Raw genomic sequence first — 18,638 nt, 5'->3', positions numbered from 1 at the left:
GTTCGTAAATCAAAATGTAGAGCCACCATAAAAATAATATTCAGCAATAAGGGATTAAAAGATTCCTTCCTTCTTTCCTACATGGAAATACTGACACTAAGTTTACCATTTCCAAAACAGTAATCAGGCATCCATTCTACTCTGCCATTATTTTAAACTTAACCGTCTGGTTGTCAGATTACATAGCAGGGAAGTCTCTTAACTGTGCAGCCTGTTCCTAAATATTTCACATAGAAGCAAACTCCATTGAAAACAATGGGATATATACCCTGAATTTAAAGGTCAGAAAATAGTGTTTGCATCTTCTGAAGAACCAGTGAAGGCTGGTCCATTAGGACATCTGCCCCATCAACCTCAGTCTCCCTGCAGCCAGCCTCTACTTATCTGCCATTTTACCTACAAGCAGTCCAAAGGGTTGGACTGTCTGCTAGCTTCCTCTTCCTTAGCCTTAGTGTTGCCTTTACAGAACTCAGCTAGCTTTGGTTTCTCTCAGTTTCTCATCATTCCTTTCATAAGGTCAGCCCACCACATTTCCATTTCAGTGTGCAATTATTATTTTTTAAGCCCTTATGGAAATCTGTTGGCATTATAGTATGGATTTCTCCTAATAGACACCTTTTTGCAAGTAATTGTTCCTAATATAATATGTTTTCTGGGTTATTTTTATCAACATACACATTTTTCTGCTCTACTTCCTCTTATATGCAAGTTTTTGTACACAGTTTAGGCTGGAGAACGGCATCACAAAATTCAGAGAGATGTGAAATTCAAAGGGTAGCTGCATTTCAGTCTACATGTGGTTTCAAGAACCCCCCCATTGCTCCACTTTCTGTGTTCCCCCTGCTAAAAAAGTTCAAGCTGGATGTTAACACTAACAAAATTTTCAGTCCCACACTAGCTGAAGTTCATTGTCTAAGGATGACTGTGTATAGCTTTTAAAATAAAATAAAATAAAAAGGCTCTGAGAAAGTTTTCAGGCCGAATAGCAAGTACCATCTCGTGTATGTGTAAGTTTCAGTGATGGCTCGTCTATATTTCTAATCTTTGCTTGCTGGAGTTTCAGGATAAAGGTTTTATATGTATTTCAATTAAATGATAACCGTAGGCAATAGTTGTGTCTCTTTTATTTTTTATTTTAAAAGTGCAGCAATTTTGGCAATCGGCCACAGGCCTTTGAAGTAACTTCCACTATGTTATATCAACTTGTTTTACTATTCAGGATGATTAATTTCTTACCCTAAAAGAATTTTACATTGTTAAGAGCTATTTCATTAAGGCGTTACTGTCTAGCCATCATTTAGTGCAATGGAAAGCAGACAAAGGGGCCATGTTGGGGGAGGAATAGGCTAGATTGCCTTAGTTCAGGGGGGCCCTTAGTGGGTATAGAGCATCTAATAAGCAGAGCCTATGTCAACCTCCCCAAACAATCACTTCATTCTTCTGAGCGGGATATGGGACTGTGGTCAGCTGCTTATGCAGGGTCAGGGCCCCAAACTCAGTCACAGACTGACCTAAAGTCAAGTTGGGTCACAATAGACACACCACCCTTGGCTGAAAATTTTGAAGTGAGCCCCAAAACAAATATTTTGGATATAGGTAAGTCCCACAACTATAAGAAGAAGAAGAGTTTGGATTTGATATCCCGCTTTATCACTACCTGAAGGAGTCTCAAAGCGGCTAACAATCTCCTTTCTCTTCCTTCCCAACAAAGACTCTGTGAGGTGAGTGGGGCTGAGCGACTTCAGAGAAGTGTGACTGGCCCAAGGTCACCCAGCAGCTGCATGTGGAGGAGCGGAGACGTGAACCCGGTTCACCAGATTACGAGACTACTGCTCTTAACCACTACACCACACTGGCTCTTAACAACTGTTTTTAAACTGATAATTTATTTTAAATTTCTCTCTCTCTCTCTCTCTCTCTCTCTCTCTCTCTCTCTCTCTCTCTCTGTTTTAACTGGGTTTTCTTTAAAATTATGCAATATGGAGAACAGTTGGGGGAACAGAATATTTTTGGGGGGCATAGAACTAATATAAATACTGTATTCCACATAAGCTGACAGAACAACGTTACTTTGGGTTAAATCAGGACACAACTTTATTGATTGCAGAAGTAAAAATTTTGGCCAGGGGGAGGAGGTGTGTCCTGCAATGCGGGTAAGCAGATTTGGTGCAAATTTGATGAGCATCCCCTTAATATGTTCATCTAAATCATTCACAAAGATGTTGAGCAACAACAGGCCCAGGTCAGAACCCTGTGGCAACCTGCTTGTCATTTTCCCCCAGGGTGATGAGGAACAGTTAGTGAGCACTCTTAGGGTTCAGTCAGCCAACCAGCTATAAATCTACCTAGCAGTTATCTCATCCAGTCCACATTTTACCACAGTTTCTTCACAAGAATATCATAGGGCACTTTGTCAAAAACCTTACTGATATCAAGATATGCTATGTCCGCAGCATTCCCCTGATCCACTAAGCTTGTAACTCTATCCCAAAAAAAAAGAAAAAAAAGAAAGAAAGAGAAAGAGAAAGAGAAAGAGAAAGGAAGAAAGAAAGAAAGAAAACAATAAAAATAAAAATAAATTAGATTAGATTCATCTGGCATGACTTGTTTTTGAGAAACCCATGCTGGGTCTTAGTAATAATCACAGCATCCTATTCTAAGTGCTCACAAACCCACAGTGACTAATAAAAACTATACAAAAATAAAAGATTCTTTCCTCGTTTGTGCATTAATGAATAATAAAGTAATGAAGTTCCTCGAATCAAGTTTAAGCAAACCATGGGGCTTTCAGAGAAACTTATTGGAATGTGTGTGAGACAGAGTTTAGAGAAGAAACAGGAACTGGGGGGAAATACTGTTAAAACAGATTCCTTTACTACCCTTTCACCAATACGTGAAAAAACTGGGAATAAGTGTGGCCAGCTGTACAAGTGACACACAGTTGTTTACCTATGATGTCTCTTTAGGTTATGAAGATGATTACGGGGAGGCATCTTCAAGAAAGAAAACCACTCTATGAACCATGGCTGTCACCCTTGTTTCAAAGTGTTGCCTGCCGCCAAGTGGTTAACCATAATGCAGGATGTGGTGCCCAGAAGGAGTTTTCTCTCTTTATGGTCATATTATAGCAGCAGACAGACTTTAAATAACCACTTGAAAACTAGTGGACGGGCATTACTTAGAGGGAAACTTATCGGCTTATGTACAATAATAGAGTGACTGAGGTATGCAATTATTGGTTTGACTTACAGTTTAGTCTAAATATATAACAGGCCTTGCAAATGCCTCTCTGATTCACCATTTTTGTAAAACACATTCAACATAAATATGTGGTGGTTTCCAAACGTTTTACTAAGGAGAGGAAACAACCATTTAATTCTGTCTTTGTTTGGAAATACTTTTCAGTCCAGGGGCGCCGTTTCAGAGTTCACTGGGCGGATGTAATCCAAAATCTCTGTAATGTGGCAAGCATGGCTTCTGCTAATTCCCAACTAGGATGGTAAAAGTCTTAACAAAACACTAAAGTTACATAGATAGGCAATTGCCTGCAAAACTGACACAATGACATAATGTGCTTTAAGATTGGTTCTTTGGTTCAGGATAGAGCAGGGCAAGTCTGAGGTGAAATAGGCCAGTGTTTCCCAAACGTTTTTGGGCAACGGCACACCTGTTTACCAGGAAAAAATCTCGCGGCACATCACCATTAAAGCCCCGCCCCGTGACGTCAGCGCGCAGCGTCACGCCGGGAGGGACGCACAAAAGTGAACGTTTTTTCCCTTCCCCTTGCCGGGGTGGGAGGAGGCAGCAGAGCGAGGGACTGAGGGACGGCGGCAGCTGAGGCGGCGGCGGCTGTTGTGGTGGTGGCGGCGATAGCGGGCGGAGGAGGAGCCGTCGCCGGGAGTTGCTGCTGCTGCTGTTGCTGCTGCTGCCCGGACATGCCGGCCTCCTCCTCCTCCGCTGTCTCGCGCTCCTCCCTTTTGCGCGCGCTGCCCCGCCGCTCGGCACCACCACCGCGGAGCCGCCCCCGGCTCGACGCGGATCCTCGCCGCCGCCGCCTCTCGCCGCCCGACTCGCCCGCCTCCCTCCCACGGCACACCAGCCGGTGTCTCACGGCACACTAGTGTGCCGCGGAACACCGGTTGGGAAACACTGAAATAGGCATCAGCTAACGTTGACAACATATCTCTCGCCCAAGATGACCCACTCTGATGCGGATTTATTTAAGTATGTACAGTGGTACCTCTGGTTACGAACTTAATTCCTTCCGGAGGTCCGTTCTTAACTTGAAACCGTTCTTAACCTGAGGAACCACTTTAGCTAATGGGGTCTCCCACTGCCACCACATCGCCAGCACACAATTTCTGTTCTCATCCTGAGGTAAAGTTCTTAACCCGAGGTACTACTTCCGGGTTAGCGGAGTCTATAACCCAAAGTGTATGTAACCTGAGGTGTTTGTAACCCGGGGTACCACTGTATTTCTATACTGGTACATCATAAAATTTCAGGATGGTGTGCAACTGTGAAACATAAAACACTGTATAGTGGTACCTCAGGTGAAAAACTTAATTTGTTCTGGAGGTCTGTTCTTAAACTGAAACTGTTCTTACCCTGAGGTACCACTTTAGCTAATGGGGCCTCGCGCTGCCGCTGTGCTGCAGCGGCGCAATTTCTGTTCTCATCCTGAAGCAAAGTTCTTAACCCGAGGTACTATTTCTGGGTTAGCGGAGTCTGTAACCTGAAGTGTCTGTAACCCAACATACCACTGTCCAAATAAACACTAAAGTGACTTTCAGATTATATATAATTTTCATGTTGCATATTTAACTCTCAGTGAAATATGTGATCTCAGAAGTGATTCCAGGAATGGTGTTGCTTCTTCATGAGACGCTGTGATTCAGACAAATGAAGCTGATGCCATCTACTCTCTCTAAGGTTTCTCTTTGTCAGTCTACAAAGTTTTCTCACTCCCCTGTATCAAACCTGCTTAGTAGCCTGCAACCAAGGTATCTTTGGTTTGTGGGTGGATGAGGGTCCCATATATGGGCTGTTATTCTTTGGGAGAAAGTCATCATGACCAAATTATTATTTAAACTTTTTTTGCAGATGAATCATAGTTAAGTTTGTCTGCTATTGCATTTACTTATTGCATAGCCCTATATGCAACCATCACTCCAAACCCCTTTGTTCTCTCTTATATGTTTGACTTCAGTTTCTTTTCACTCTAAATATCTGCATACATTTTTGTAAAATGAGGATGAGCCCCACAATAACAGGCATCTATATCTACCTCTTTTGGATTTTGATGGCATTGGGTTTGCGGGTTGCTTCTGAAGGACGGTTTGGTTATCCCCCTGACTCTGTAACACAACATGGTTTCGCACAAATTTGCCTTTCATTTCACATTCTTTTGCAATTTGAAGTCTGAGGGAGAATGCTGAGCTTGACCTTGTTTTACAATGGCATTATGACCGTTGCATGATTTAGAAGCCAAACGATAAATCCCCTGAGGGTCACCTAAAAGACCTGTGAAGTTTAGAAAACCTTTCAAGATCAGGCTTTCAGGCTTTGAAACAAAAGCTTCAAAACTTGTTAGCTTGCCACGAGTCTTCCTCCCCCAAGACTCTTAACATTTGACTGAGATGACACTTAAAAGGCAAGGAACAGGCTGCATCTAATCTTTCACAATTAGCTCACAAAATGTTGCCATATTCCCTGCATTTGTCAGCACCCAAGCCAGCATTTATCTTTCATGTTTACTTATGGTTTCCCTCTTGTTTCAAGTTTCTGGCCAGTTGTACACAAAATAATGTTTTTCAAAAGTCATTTATTTTTCTCACCCGGACACACACAAAATACCATTTGCAGTCATCTCAAATATCTTATTTCTGCCAACCCATTTCCACTGTTTATTTTCAAAGTTTTACATGTCTTGTTTCATATCTTCTAGATATAGAAACCATAGACAGATGACACTTTCACTGGGATATAACCCAGAAAATAAGGCTGTGAGTAAAATGAGTAAAATACAAGTGAAAACATATTGCTAGTGCCTTAATCCAAGAATTGGTTTTTAAAGTATTTTTTCTATCAATATGCTTGCCTCCTCCACTAAGGTGCTTTCTGTTTGTAATACTTTTCTCTAAGATATGCAAATCCAAAACATAATTTAATTTTTCATCACATTTTATCTCTTAGCAATACATCAGCAACTACAACAGAGTAAACAAAATACTAAAAAGAAAAGGAAAAGTTCTCTATTTCATGTTTTGAAAATTAGTAATGGAAGTAATGGGATAGTTAAACAACTACAATGACAGAAAGACAGACACTGACCTCAATTTTTTCATCAGTTTTGGATATATAACATTGGGTTTCTTATGCACTGATAGCATTATTGCATTAATGAGCACTCACACTTACTAATCCACTCTGGGTTATTTAGGTCTTAGTTGCGCCAACCAGTATTTAGCAAATATTATTCTTGAAGTATATGTGGGACGCAGGTGGCGCTGTGGGTAAAACCTCAGCGCCTAGGGCTTGCCAATCGAAAGGTCGGCGGTTCGAATCCCCGCGGCGGGGTGCGCTCCCGCTGCTCGGTCCCAGCGCCTGCCAACCTAGCAGTTCGAAAGCACCCCCGGGTGCAAGTAGATAAATAGGGACCGCTTACCAGCGGGAAGGTAAACGGCGTTCCGTGTGCTGCGCTGGCTCACCAGAGTAGCTTCATCACGCTGGCCACGTGACCCGGAAGTGTCTGCGGACAGCGCTGGCTCCCGGCCTCTAGAGTGAGATGAGCGCACAACCCTAGAGTCTGGCAAGACTGGCCCGTACGGGCAGGGGTACCTTTACCTTTACCTTTATTCTTGAAGTATACGGTATGTGGAACCCACTCAAGCAAGAACAAAATACACATGGATCAGGGGCAGCATGTAGATGTTCTGCAGTTTCAACATGAAGGTTGGCAGAGCACATGGAGCCACAATACACCCACTGTAATGGGCAGAGTTGATTGTAGGCCAATAATTGTCCTGAGAGTTGATCTGAAGGGGGTTAGAATAAGGATGCAGGGACAAAGAAGGCAGATAAGGAAGACAATAGACCAGGGGAGAAGCAGGCAGGCTGACATTAAAGGTTCCTCAGAACAAAGGTAGGAAGAGCTATACAGTCAGTGTAAGGGTCTGGCTTTGGTCAGGGCAAAGAGTCAGACCTAGTCTGGGAAACTCCCAGGTCCGTTTGGGAGGAACCAATGAGCTACCTTATTGGAGCCTAGTTCAACCATGTTACCTCACCTTTCCCTTGCACTCTGTAACCTCAAGAGGTTCATCACAAGGGATCCCAGGATGGAGACTGAGAGGCTCCTGGCTGACCCTGCCACCCTTCTTGAAGAATTTGGCCTTTTGGATGCCAAAGGCTTTGAGAATTATCTGAGGTTAGCTGAGTAATTCTTTATGAAAGGTTTGGTTCAGAAGGAATGGTCACAGCAAAAGCATCTTCCATAGCAAAATAGCAGTGGTGGTGCTTGTGGGAAGCTATTCCTAACAATGTTAAGGCACTATTTATGGCAAGAGATCTGAATCTTTGTGCGCTCTCTTGGCACTAAGGATTTTATTCAAAGCATGAACAATGTGTTTGTGTCCCAGAAAAACAAATGCACTCCACATGTTCTGAGGCAAATAAATGTGAAAAGATCCCTTTAATCCACAGCCAAGAATCTCAGCCTCACTCATAAACAACACCAAGTAAATGCAATGAAAGTGCCTGAGAATTCTAGGTCCGCCTTTAATGCAAAACTTCTTTTTATTCATTTATATTTATTAGTCCCCTCATAAAATAGATTTTCTAGATGACGTACAATAAGTTGATAAAAGTCTTAAAATATAAGAGGTACAAATTCACCCCGAAAAGCCAAGTATTACTCCTTCTCCTTCATCAATAGAATGTTAATAGGGATATAGTAATCAATCAATCAATCAATCAATCAATCAATCAATCAATCAGTCACTTCCCATTAGTCACTCTCATGGCAATTTACAACACAATAAAAACATATAAAACAATTACATATATAAAACAGTTTTTTAATATAGAAACAACAGGACATATACATAAAATGAGTTCAATACTGATACCAACTGGAGTAAAGATATCCATCTAGAAGACTTGTTGGAAGAGGAACGTATTTAGGAGGCACTGAAATATAGTCATAGGTTGCTGAGGGCAGGAGCTTCAGGGGTATCTTTTGAGTCAAGGGATGGAGCCCAAAATAGGGTCCCCTAAGGAGGAAGGAACTACAAAATGTGCAGTATTAGAAAAGGGGGGAAAGCTGGGTTAGGCTTGGGAACAGATTCCAAGATGAATCCCCAAACACACTTCGCAGGTAAGATTCACCTTCTGTTGTGTTGACAGGGCGGTCCCTCCTCCTACCTGGCCAATCCCCTGGCAATGCCTCCCCAGGCGGGATTGGGCGATTGGCTGAGGTAGGCAGAGACCTCCAGGTATCCAGTCTGGGGAGGGCAAAGCCAGCCCATACTACCGGGAGCCACACTGGGATCTGAGGGGCTTTGCACGACCACGCAAAAGGTGCCCCCCATTTGATGTGGGGAGTGGTCATTCCCTGAAGTCATCCGCATCCAAAATTGGCTCTGTGTTTAAGGGCAGCCACTTGATTCCAGGAAAACTGAGTTGATCAAGTGTATGAATCTTACAGTGCAATCCTAATACATATCTGCTCAGAATTAGTTCCCAGTAAGGAACTTTAAGGAAAGTGAGTGTAGGGCCTTAACTAATTAAACCTACACAAAACTCTCTTCCTTTTTAGAAATACATGCATGTGTCCCAGAAAACACATTTCTTCCTGGCACAGTGGTTTTTGAAATACCTTTGCCTGCAGGGCCATGACGGACCTACAGTCATGTGGGTCTTTTAATATGCTCTCAAGGTGTAGCTGTATGCCACAATTTGCAGTTGGGTCAACCACATTTTCCTCTGTACAATTCCTCCGGAAGGAACTGCATGTTATAATATACGGCAGCACCCTGGGAGCATTTTAAAAGACTTACTTTACCGGTGCAGCCTGGGAGGCCTTCCTAGTTGCTCTAAGCAGTTGCCAAAAATGGTTTGAAAGAAGGAAGGCAGCAAAGCCAATCAGGCACTCCTGCCAGCCCATTTGCACTGCGCCAGCTTCCCCACCCTGTCATCCCTCCTCTAAACCTCCTAGTAAACAGCAGAAACCCAACCAACCACACATTAGATGAGCGGTGGCACCCCCCCATCTGCTCCTAGGCACTACTGCTGGGCCTGTTTGGTGCTGCTCCACTCCTCCCAACCCTGCCAGAAACAGACATAGCTGGGATGGATGGGGATGAGTGCCACTGCTCCATCATCTAAGCTGAACCATTTAAAGGGGAGCCTGTCCTATTGCGAGGTGGGAGGAAGAATAGGGAGAGAATAACACCAGGAGGGAAAGCCACTCCCGACCTAAAGAGGGGGGGGGGGTTGCGGGCTCACGCCCCCATCTACAATCTCGCGGGGCTGGCGTCAGCCCCGCGGGACTCAGGGATTCCCCTGTCTCATTAATATTCATCGCCCTCAGTGCCAGCCAATCGGCTGGCGCTAGGGGCGGGCTTACCAGGTGCTCTTAAGGTTGGGGCAGCCCTGGCTCGCCCCTTTTCTTTCCTACAGCAGCTGCGGTTTCCCACCCACCCGCCCTCTAGGTTTGCATTCGGACTTTGCTATGGGCTTCAGCTGGTCGCTGCAAGGGGCCTGATAGGAGTTTTTCCATTTGGCTAATTGGCTGTATTTTGAAGCCACTTGGTTTTTTCGCCTACCTCGTAGGAAAACGTCACAGCTCCTTAGTTTTGGCGGTTAGGCATTGGCAGGGGCATTGTTATGCAAATGAAGTCGGGGGGGGGAGGAACGCCATCACCTCCCCCAAATCTTGAAGGGTAGTTCGTTAAAGGACTCCGGGGGGGGGGGGCGTCCGAAACCTACGGAGGCTAGGGCCTAAAGCGTTCTCCCAAGCGGTAACCCCTTGGGGAGCTCCTAGGGATGTGCATCACGGGGGCTCCCCCTGCTGGTGCTTAACCCTTCCCGGTTAGACCGGATAGTCTGTTAGGGCCAATGCCTAAAGCCAATACTGCTCTTACCTGTAATCAATAAAGTTGTGGCCATTTTCGCCCATTAACCTAAATTCTGGTGTCCGGTGTCTTTATTTACTCCATCTGTGGGAGGGGGCGGGAATCGCCACGCAATGTGCCTTAATGGCTCTAGACTCCTTGATCCTACAGGGAACCAAGGAAGCTCTAACTTCCTAGCACTGCTGACACAGAGGCAGGCCTGGAGCAGACCATCAAAAGCCTGAGAACTCAAGCCAGTGGAAAGATGCTTCTTGGTTGGGAGTACACTGGATGGTTACAGATGGGAACTAGTTTTGTCCTTAAGAAATAGCTATTCTTTTCCCCTCAAAGAACCAGAGCCCCTGATGACAGAGGACCTCATTTTTATCCAGATGGTCTTTAAAGGTCTTGGGATAAAACATCTGGTCAAGCCTTCTTTTCTAGGTCTATTTTCATGGTCCCAGAGAGGAGAACACCACTATTATATAGCATTGAATTTAACACAAATCTCTCTTAAACCGTGTCCCAAAGATACTGAATACTGCACAATTTCTACGAATGCTAACAAAAGCAATATTAAAGAGCAATCTTACTTTCCTGAAGTTATGGAGAATTGTTAGGCATTGTATGTAAAGGTAAAGGTAAAGGTACCCCTGCCCGTACGGGCCAGTCTTGCCAGACTCTAGGGTTGTGCACCCATCTCACTCAAGAGGCCGTGGGCCAGCGCTGTCCGAAGACACTTCCGGGTCACGTGGCCAGCGTGACATCGCTGCTCTGGCGAGCCAGAGCCGCACATGTAAACGCCGTTTACCTTCCCGCTGGTAAGCGGTCCCTATTTATCTACTTGCACCCGGAGGTGCTTTCGAACTGCTAGGTTGGCAGGCGCTGGGACCGAACGACGGGAGCGCACCCCGCCGCAGGGATTCGAACCGCCGACCTTTCGATCGGCAAGCCCTAGGCGCTGAGGCTTTTACCCACAGCGCCACCTGCGTCCCAGGCATTGTATGTACAATTTGTCTAATCACACTCACATAAGTTCAGTCCAGCTCAGTGGAACTTGCCTCTAAGTAAACAGGCTATTTCTCTTGAAAAGAAAAATGCTGCAGGAATACAATTTCCCTTCTCTCTGGCTCAGGAACCCAGAGCTACTGGAAAGGTAATAGCTAAGGAAAAGTCAATCTCCATTAAGCACCCAGGAGTATGGTTCATTTCTCCCCCTTTACTTTTTTTTATTGCATGAAAAAAATAAGTCTGGATCTTGAAATGAAAAAGGATTCATTCCTTTTAAAGAATGAAACAAATAATTCAAACTGAAATCAGGCATTCCTATTCTTGTTATCTGGCCTTTATCATGAGCGGCAGTAATGCACAGTATTATGAGTAGTCTACTAAATGTCTGTCTTTCCTGATTGAGATATTTCAATCAAACAGAGAGAGACAGATGAGCAACTTTCCATAGCATGATAAGTGCTGAAAGCCTAACCTCCATGTTGTAAGAAAACAACAACTGCACTTTATCTCCCTGCAGTAGGGGTGGGGAACTTCAACAGAGGCAGATTTAGGAAAGCATGGCTAGTTTTCCCACACCCAGCGCCAAGCCGAGAGGGTGTTGCAGGGGGTGCTGCAACAATGACTTAGAATGGAAGGCTGAAGAGCTACTTTTGGACTCCAGACCAGAGGTGTCCCCCCCTTTTGGGTATATAACATTTCTCAAAAGACCTTTAGAAAGACAATCAAACTTTTATGATTTCAATTATCTTTGGAGACCACCGTACTATGCTGCTCTGCCCTAACCAAAGACACCAAATGTACCAAGAAGAAAAGCATCTAATAAATGTATAAAGATTATTTTAAAAAAAAGAAAAGGAAGGAAGGTGAGAGATGGGTGGGGGCACTGAATTTTTATTAACACATGTTAGCAATTGTACATTTTGATGGGCAGGTTTTTAAAAAGCGCCACAAATTAATTTCAAAAGCATAACATTATTGTTTTAGCAGAATAAAAGTCTGTGTGCCTGCTTTGGCACTGGGCCAGGAAGTCAACAACCACTGTTAATAGAAGCTTTCCAATGCAGCCAGAAATACACCCTCCCCCCAGTAAAAAGTTTAGAGTCTGACAGAGCAAGAATCCTCATTAATGCTCTTGACCTCCTCCAGATGAGGCAAGGGGAGCATGAAGGGTAAACATTAGCAAAACTGGACTGTTAAGCCAGATCAAATTGCTAAATCAATAGTAAAAATAGTCTGGTGAACAGCAGTGAGCCGTTCACCAGAAATTCAAATGCAGCCTGCTCTTGCGAGCATTAGCTAGTAAGCTATTTGCATGGTTTGGCTAACCTTTATCCTTCACACTGTGCTGGTTTAATCGGATTGTTCATCCTGAGTCTGATGCTTACATTGTATCATCTTGGAACACTGAGCTCGAAACTCTGATGTTAATTAGTCAGGTGCTGAACATGTCTGAAACCAAGGCCGACCAAGAGGATGATATAAAACTGGCTACAACAGAGCAGTGGAATGAAGCTGGATTCCAAGGACACGCATTTAGCAGCACAACAGTGAGAATGGAGAAAAAGCATTGTCCAATGAGCCTGACGTTCCATGCTTTATGGACTCTGTGGATATCGAAGCCTCATGTTTTGGATTCACCTCTCCTCTCAAAGAAGGGTCAGTGGAGACCATATCAGCAGGACACCTGGGCCAATGTTATACTCACAAATGAGATAATAGGATGAGAATAAAAAATGCATTTGCCCGCAGCATAATCTGCCAACCAGGTCACAGCTGCTCATTAATCAGAACTGGTCTTCCAGATGGAAGACCTTCTCCATAGGCAGCTGTGCTGCAGTTCCAGGACTTATACAATGAGAGGCACAACATCAATGCTGGAAGCATCAGAAAGATCAGAGTGGCTGGAGCCACTTTGTCACATTTTGGCCTCTGTGCCTTTCCCGGTTGCACTGAAGAGGGATTTTCATCGGGTGATGTTTACTCACAAGATGCTGCACTGTTTTTTTGAAAAGCAGCCCCAGTGCTGAAATGTTCATTTACTTTACAGTGGTACCTCGGGTTACAGGCGCTTCAGGTTACAGACGCTTCAGGTTACAGACTCCACTAACCCAGAAATAGTACCTTGAGTTAATAACTTTGCTTCAGGATGAGAACAGAAATCGCATGCCAGCAGTGCGGTGGCAGTGGGAGACCCCATTAGCTAAAGTGGTACCTCAGGTTAAGAACAGTTTCTGGTTAAGAACGGACCTCCAGAACAAATTAAGTTCTTAACCCGAGGTACCATTGTATTTATTACATTTATATACAACCTTTTTCTTCTCAAGGTGGTCTACATGGTTCTCCACCTCCCCATTTCATCCTCACAACAATCCTGTGAAGTAGGTTACGTCGGAATCTGCACTCGGCCAAGCTGATAAAGCTCATTTTCCTCCTGCCGAGTCCTTCAGAATCGCCTCCGATGATAATTAATGACCTGAGCCTCTGATAAGGCTCCAAGGCACGTTCCCTCGTTCAGCAGAGATTCCAGCAGTATGCGGAAGGGTGAGATAGTATGAGCTACATGGCTAAAGAGTTTTATTATGTTCTACACAGACAGCAAAGAAAAATACATCCTCTCTCTATGAAAGCAGAGAGCAACTGAAACAAAGGAACAAAGGAACAGGAAAACCAGTAACGTCACATCCATCTCCTATCTCCTGTGAGACTTCCAACAGTATGGAATGTGTCTGGAATGTAAACAGAGTCCTGTGACTCTAAGCAGCTGCACAGTGGCAAACAGAAACTAACAGGTTAGGCTCAGAGGCAGTGACTGACTGGCCCAAGGTCACCCAGTGATCTTTATGGATGAGTGGGAATTCTAACCCTGGTCTCCCAGGTTAAAGTCCAGCACTTTCACCAAGTTGGTAATTCCTGGGTTAACTATCAGTTGCAATTAAAAACTGGGCGCATTCATGAATATGAAAGAACTAAGGTATATATGCAGACAATTGTTCCCTGACATTTGGCACATTCAGTCAAACCAGTGGCATGATTTTTGTTTGTTTGAAACTTTCTCACACTGTTTTGGCTGCAATCTGTGCCTTCTAGTTTCTACTTTGTGAACTGATCACTGATTGTGTTTTGTGAGAATCTGTCCTAGTTTTGTGCATGATATCCCTGACAAGTGTCCAGCTCTGTGAGTCACTGTATTCTGAGTCATTCAAACATCTTGCTAAGTCCCCCCCCCCATTTCAATGCCAAACAGCTCCCATCAGCTCCAGGAAGGATGGCTAATGGTTAGAGATGATGGGAGCTGTAGTCAAAAACATTTGGAGGGCAACAAGTTCCCCATTTGTGTATCACAAATTTGTGTAAGCCCATGTTTATCACATAAATGATCATTTGTTGTGGCATCCAAACCAAGGGCAATGCTGCAGAATTTTGTTTCATTTGAAAGAAAGATCACCAGAAACTTATGGTGTTATTGCTTTATTTACAACCATGTGAATAAAGCACATTGGGAGCAATTAGCCATGCCATCAAAAGGCAGTGTTGACATCTGGGGGCAATTTCTGAAAGGTGACACTTTGTCCTGGATCTTAGGCAACTCAACTGAAAAATCGTGGGTTTTTTGGTGTTCTTGAAAGCCAATGGTCAACAATTTTGGCTTCCTTTCGGGGTGTCCTGGTTTTTACTTTTTGAGACATCCCTAGTCTGATGAGCCATATCGCATCCTAAGGCATTGTGTAGGAGGAGCAGGATCATGCCCACTAGTCTTGCACCTAAAACATTCAGCATAGCATCTGTAAGCATGCATGCTCTGCAAACATAGTCAGGAGCTGGGCTCTGTGTACCTCAGCCTTCTCCAACCTTGTGCTCTCCTGGAGTTCTGAGACTACAACTTCTATAATTCCTTACCATTAGCCATTCTAACTGGGGTGGATGGGAAGGAGTCCAAAACACTTGGAGGGCACCAGGTGAGGCGGCTGTGGATGTTATTCTGAATGCACATCAGTGGGCACATTCTCACTCTCTGCTGTGCACTTTTAGACGACAGAAAAGTAACATCTGCACATCCCATCTGTCTCTGTCAACTCAGTTTGCTATCTTTTGCTTACTCCCATCATCTGAGGACATGCAACCTTCTCTAAGCTCTGGTGGGCTTTGCATTCCAAAAGATGGAGAGAGAGAGAGAGAGGTTCCTACCTATCAGGAGAGAGTTAACATCTAATTGTGACTCTGTGGTTTTAATTGTGGTTTTTATGATTGTGTCGCTTTGCTTCTTCCATTTATGTTGTGAACCACTCTGTGCTCCAGCTGGAGGAAGGGAGGAATATGAAAACAATTCATAAATAAATCTCCTGTCATTACCTTCCACTAATACAATGTCAAATGGACTAACACAGGAAAGGCTAGCCAGCAGCTGTAGCATATATAGTGAAGGAGAAGTTATCTACACCCATTTAAGATAATACATTTTATTGCCCCTTAGTTCTGTAGCACTGCTGATTCAGTTATCCTGTTCAACATGATTCATGTAGTCCTCCACAACTTCATCTTGATAGGAGCTCTTCTTCAAGTTTCAAATATACATTCCTTTCCAGGGGCAGCAATTTCTTTTGATGGCTTTAACCCCTTATCGTATTATTACAAGCTGAATTGCCTACTGCAATGACGAATATCTAACTATCGTTGAAGAACAACATCTGGGGTTTCAGAACAAAAGCGAAAAGAAAAAAAAGCCTTCCTATCCCACAACTCTCATAAAAGTCTGTCTGGAGCATACCTAAGCCAGAGCTTGACTCTTTTTATTGGTTCCAAAGCAGCATCACTCCCAAACTTGGAGCATTGCTTGGAAAGAAAAGTCAGCCTCCAGGAATGGAAGAAAAATCAGTATTATCATCAACACACTCCTAGAAAGGAACACACACATCTACATTATAAAGATTCCACTCTCCATAGATCATTCTGTTAGATTTCTTTCTCTCCCCCTCCCCACCCTTCAGGAGGTCAGAGCACCACGACTGTTTCATCTCCCTGTCCCCCATTTTATCTACATAACAATCTAGTGAGGCTGACAGATTGTAGTGAGCAGTCCAAGGTTACTCAATGAGTGAGGATTGTGCATGAGTGAGGATTGGAACCAGGATTTCTCCAGTCCTACTCCAACACTCTGGGTGCTTTTCTAATGCTAGTCCTACTTGGTGTGGACCCAATGAAGTTACGAAATATGACTAACTTAGGTTCACTAATTAGTCCACTTTGAGTAGGACCTAGTTGGATAAAACCGTCCAACCATTAGGTTACTTTATACTAGCTTAGCTCATAAGAGTACCTTTTATAGACAGCAGGAGATGTACACACATATAATGGTTATGTGTATTGCTTCTTCAGAAGGCAGAGATGGGATAGGATCCTCTGTCTCTCCCAAAATCTAAAGCATTTTGGGTGGAAATGCAAGACAGGGCCTTGTGGGTGTCCACTCCCAAGCTCTGGAAATCCTTGCCAATGGAGGTCTGGTTAGCAATCTTCTGCTGGCCTTTGGCCCATAAGCTGACCTGTAAATAGTTTGGGGTTTTTTTTCTTTTCAACTTTGAATTAATCCCCTCCCCCAATTTTATGACATTTCCCCTGCCCACCTAGCAGTTCGAAAGCACATCAAGTGCAAGTAGATAAATAGGTACCACTCCGACGGGAAGGTAAACGGTGTGTCCGTGTGCTGCTCTGGTTCACCAGAAGCGGCTTAGTCATGCTGGCCACGTGACCTGGAAGCTGTATGCTGGCTCCCTTGGCCAGTAAAGCGAGATGAGCGCCACAACCCTAGAGTCGTCCATGACTGGACCTAACGGTCAGGGGTCCCTTTACCTTTATGGCATTTTTTAATATATTGAATGTATTACATTGCCGCTACTAGATACCTATAGCACATTTGACTGAAAGGTGGGCAGTGGTAGGTAGCACTTGGAGGTGGGGTGGCAGAGGCCACTCTGTAGTAGCGGTGGCATGACTGGGATGGGGCAGACAAGGGATGAAGCTGGGGGAGATCTGTGCTGCTGCTGGTGGTGACTCGCAGGTGCATGAGCACCTATGGCTTGCCACCACCCAGAGCTCCCTTGACATGATTTCTGCTTTGCCTCCTCCCATCTCGGCAGATGCAGCGCCACCTTCACTGTCAAGGCACTGCTGCCACTCTACCCTTCCCTTAAGGCCAGAGACACATTTCACAAACAAAACAAATACTTCCAGTTTCACAGACTAACTCTTACGAACAGTGAAATGGGCTTGTGTACTAAGTATTCATGCCATAGGCACAAACTCCTGCTTTATGACATTACAATGCTCCAATACTCCCGCCTGTCTCCCATGCTCCACATACCTGAATTACTGCTTTTCATTTATGAAGATCAAACCTATCCATTCTTAAGGAAATCAGCCCTGAGTGCTCACTGGAAGGACAGATCCTGAAGCTGAGGCTCCAATACTTTGGCCACCTCATGAGAAGAGAAGACTCCCTGATGTTGGGAAAGATGGAGGGCACAAGGAGAAGGGGACGACAGAGGATGAGATGGTTGGACAGTTTTCTCGAAGCTACCAGCATGAGTTTGACCAAACTGCGGGAGGCAGTGGAAGACAGGAATGCCTGGCGTGCTCTGGTCCATGGGGGCACGAAGAGTCCGACACGACTAAACAACTAAACAACTAAACAACAACAATTCAAAGTACAAGAGCCTGAACACAAAAAGGCTGATGACCATTGGGGGGGAATTCAATCTTTTAAAGCTTATTATATGGGTCATTTTTACCCTTCTAATTGGTTTATTGACACACCTGTGAGTACGATATTAAGTATAATGTGATCCCTTCCTGCTGATGATTTCCATGCTAAAATTGACAAGTGTGCTTTTTTGTAAAACTGCCTGCCTATATAATTCTGTCAGGCTGCACTTGCACGATAAGTCCAAATATTTAATTCCCAAAACTTTATTCGCATTATCCATTCTTTATCTCCATTGCTCAGTGTGAAGAACCTAATGGACTATACTGTACGTATATGTGACTCTCATTTGGGAATAGCTATGCCTGCTTGATCTCCTTTAATTAAAGCTAGGCACCAAAACAAGGGAGAACCCACTTTTTCTGATTTCAGTGGTGAGCTCTTAAATAAAACAACGTTTACAAATGTATAATCTCACATGTAGAATTACTAGTGGGACTCTCAGCTGAAATTCTAATTCATAATCAGTTGTTGAAAAACATAACAAATGATTTGCCTAGAAAATAATGAGTTTTAATGTGAAAACAAAATAAAATATTTTCTTTCTTTTTTGGTTCAGGGGGAACTCTGGCCAATTTGTGGACTACCTAGTCCATAATACAACTTGACGACTTTGAGTGTCATGGTAACGAGAGAACTCTAGCAAATTCAGGTTCTGACTTAGGTAGCCATGGCAACCAAAAGTTTCAGTCAATAGGCTTTGATCTTGAATATGAGAGGGTCGTGTCTGATTGCTGTGCACAATCTTTTGCCAAAAACAA

The 18,638-nt window shown here is 44.0% G+C and overlaps 1 protein-coding gene across 1 annotated transcript in view; it reads right to left on the bottom strand.

Annotated features, from left to right (window-relative positions):
- LYPD6 (LY6/PLAUR domain containing 6) overlaps positions 1 to 18,638 on the bottom strand; it is a 680,840-nt gene that overhangs the window by 142,428 nt on the left and 519,774 nt on the right. The gene's annotated exons all lie outside the window — the stretch shown is intronic.

Source organism: Podarcis vaucheri (genome assembly GCF_965113315.1).
Source record: "Podarcis vaucheri genome assembly, chromosome: 1".
Lineage (NCBI taxonomy): Eukaryota > Metazoa > Chordata > Lepidosauria > Squamata > Lacertidae > Podarcis > Podarcis vaucheri.
The sequence above is the reverse complement of the archived record's forward strand: the minus strand, read 5'-3'. Positions and strand labels throughout refer to the sequence as shown.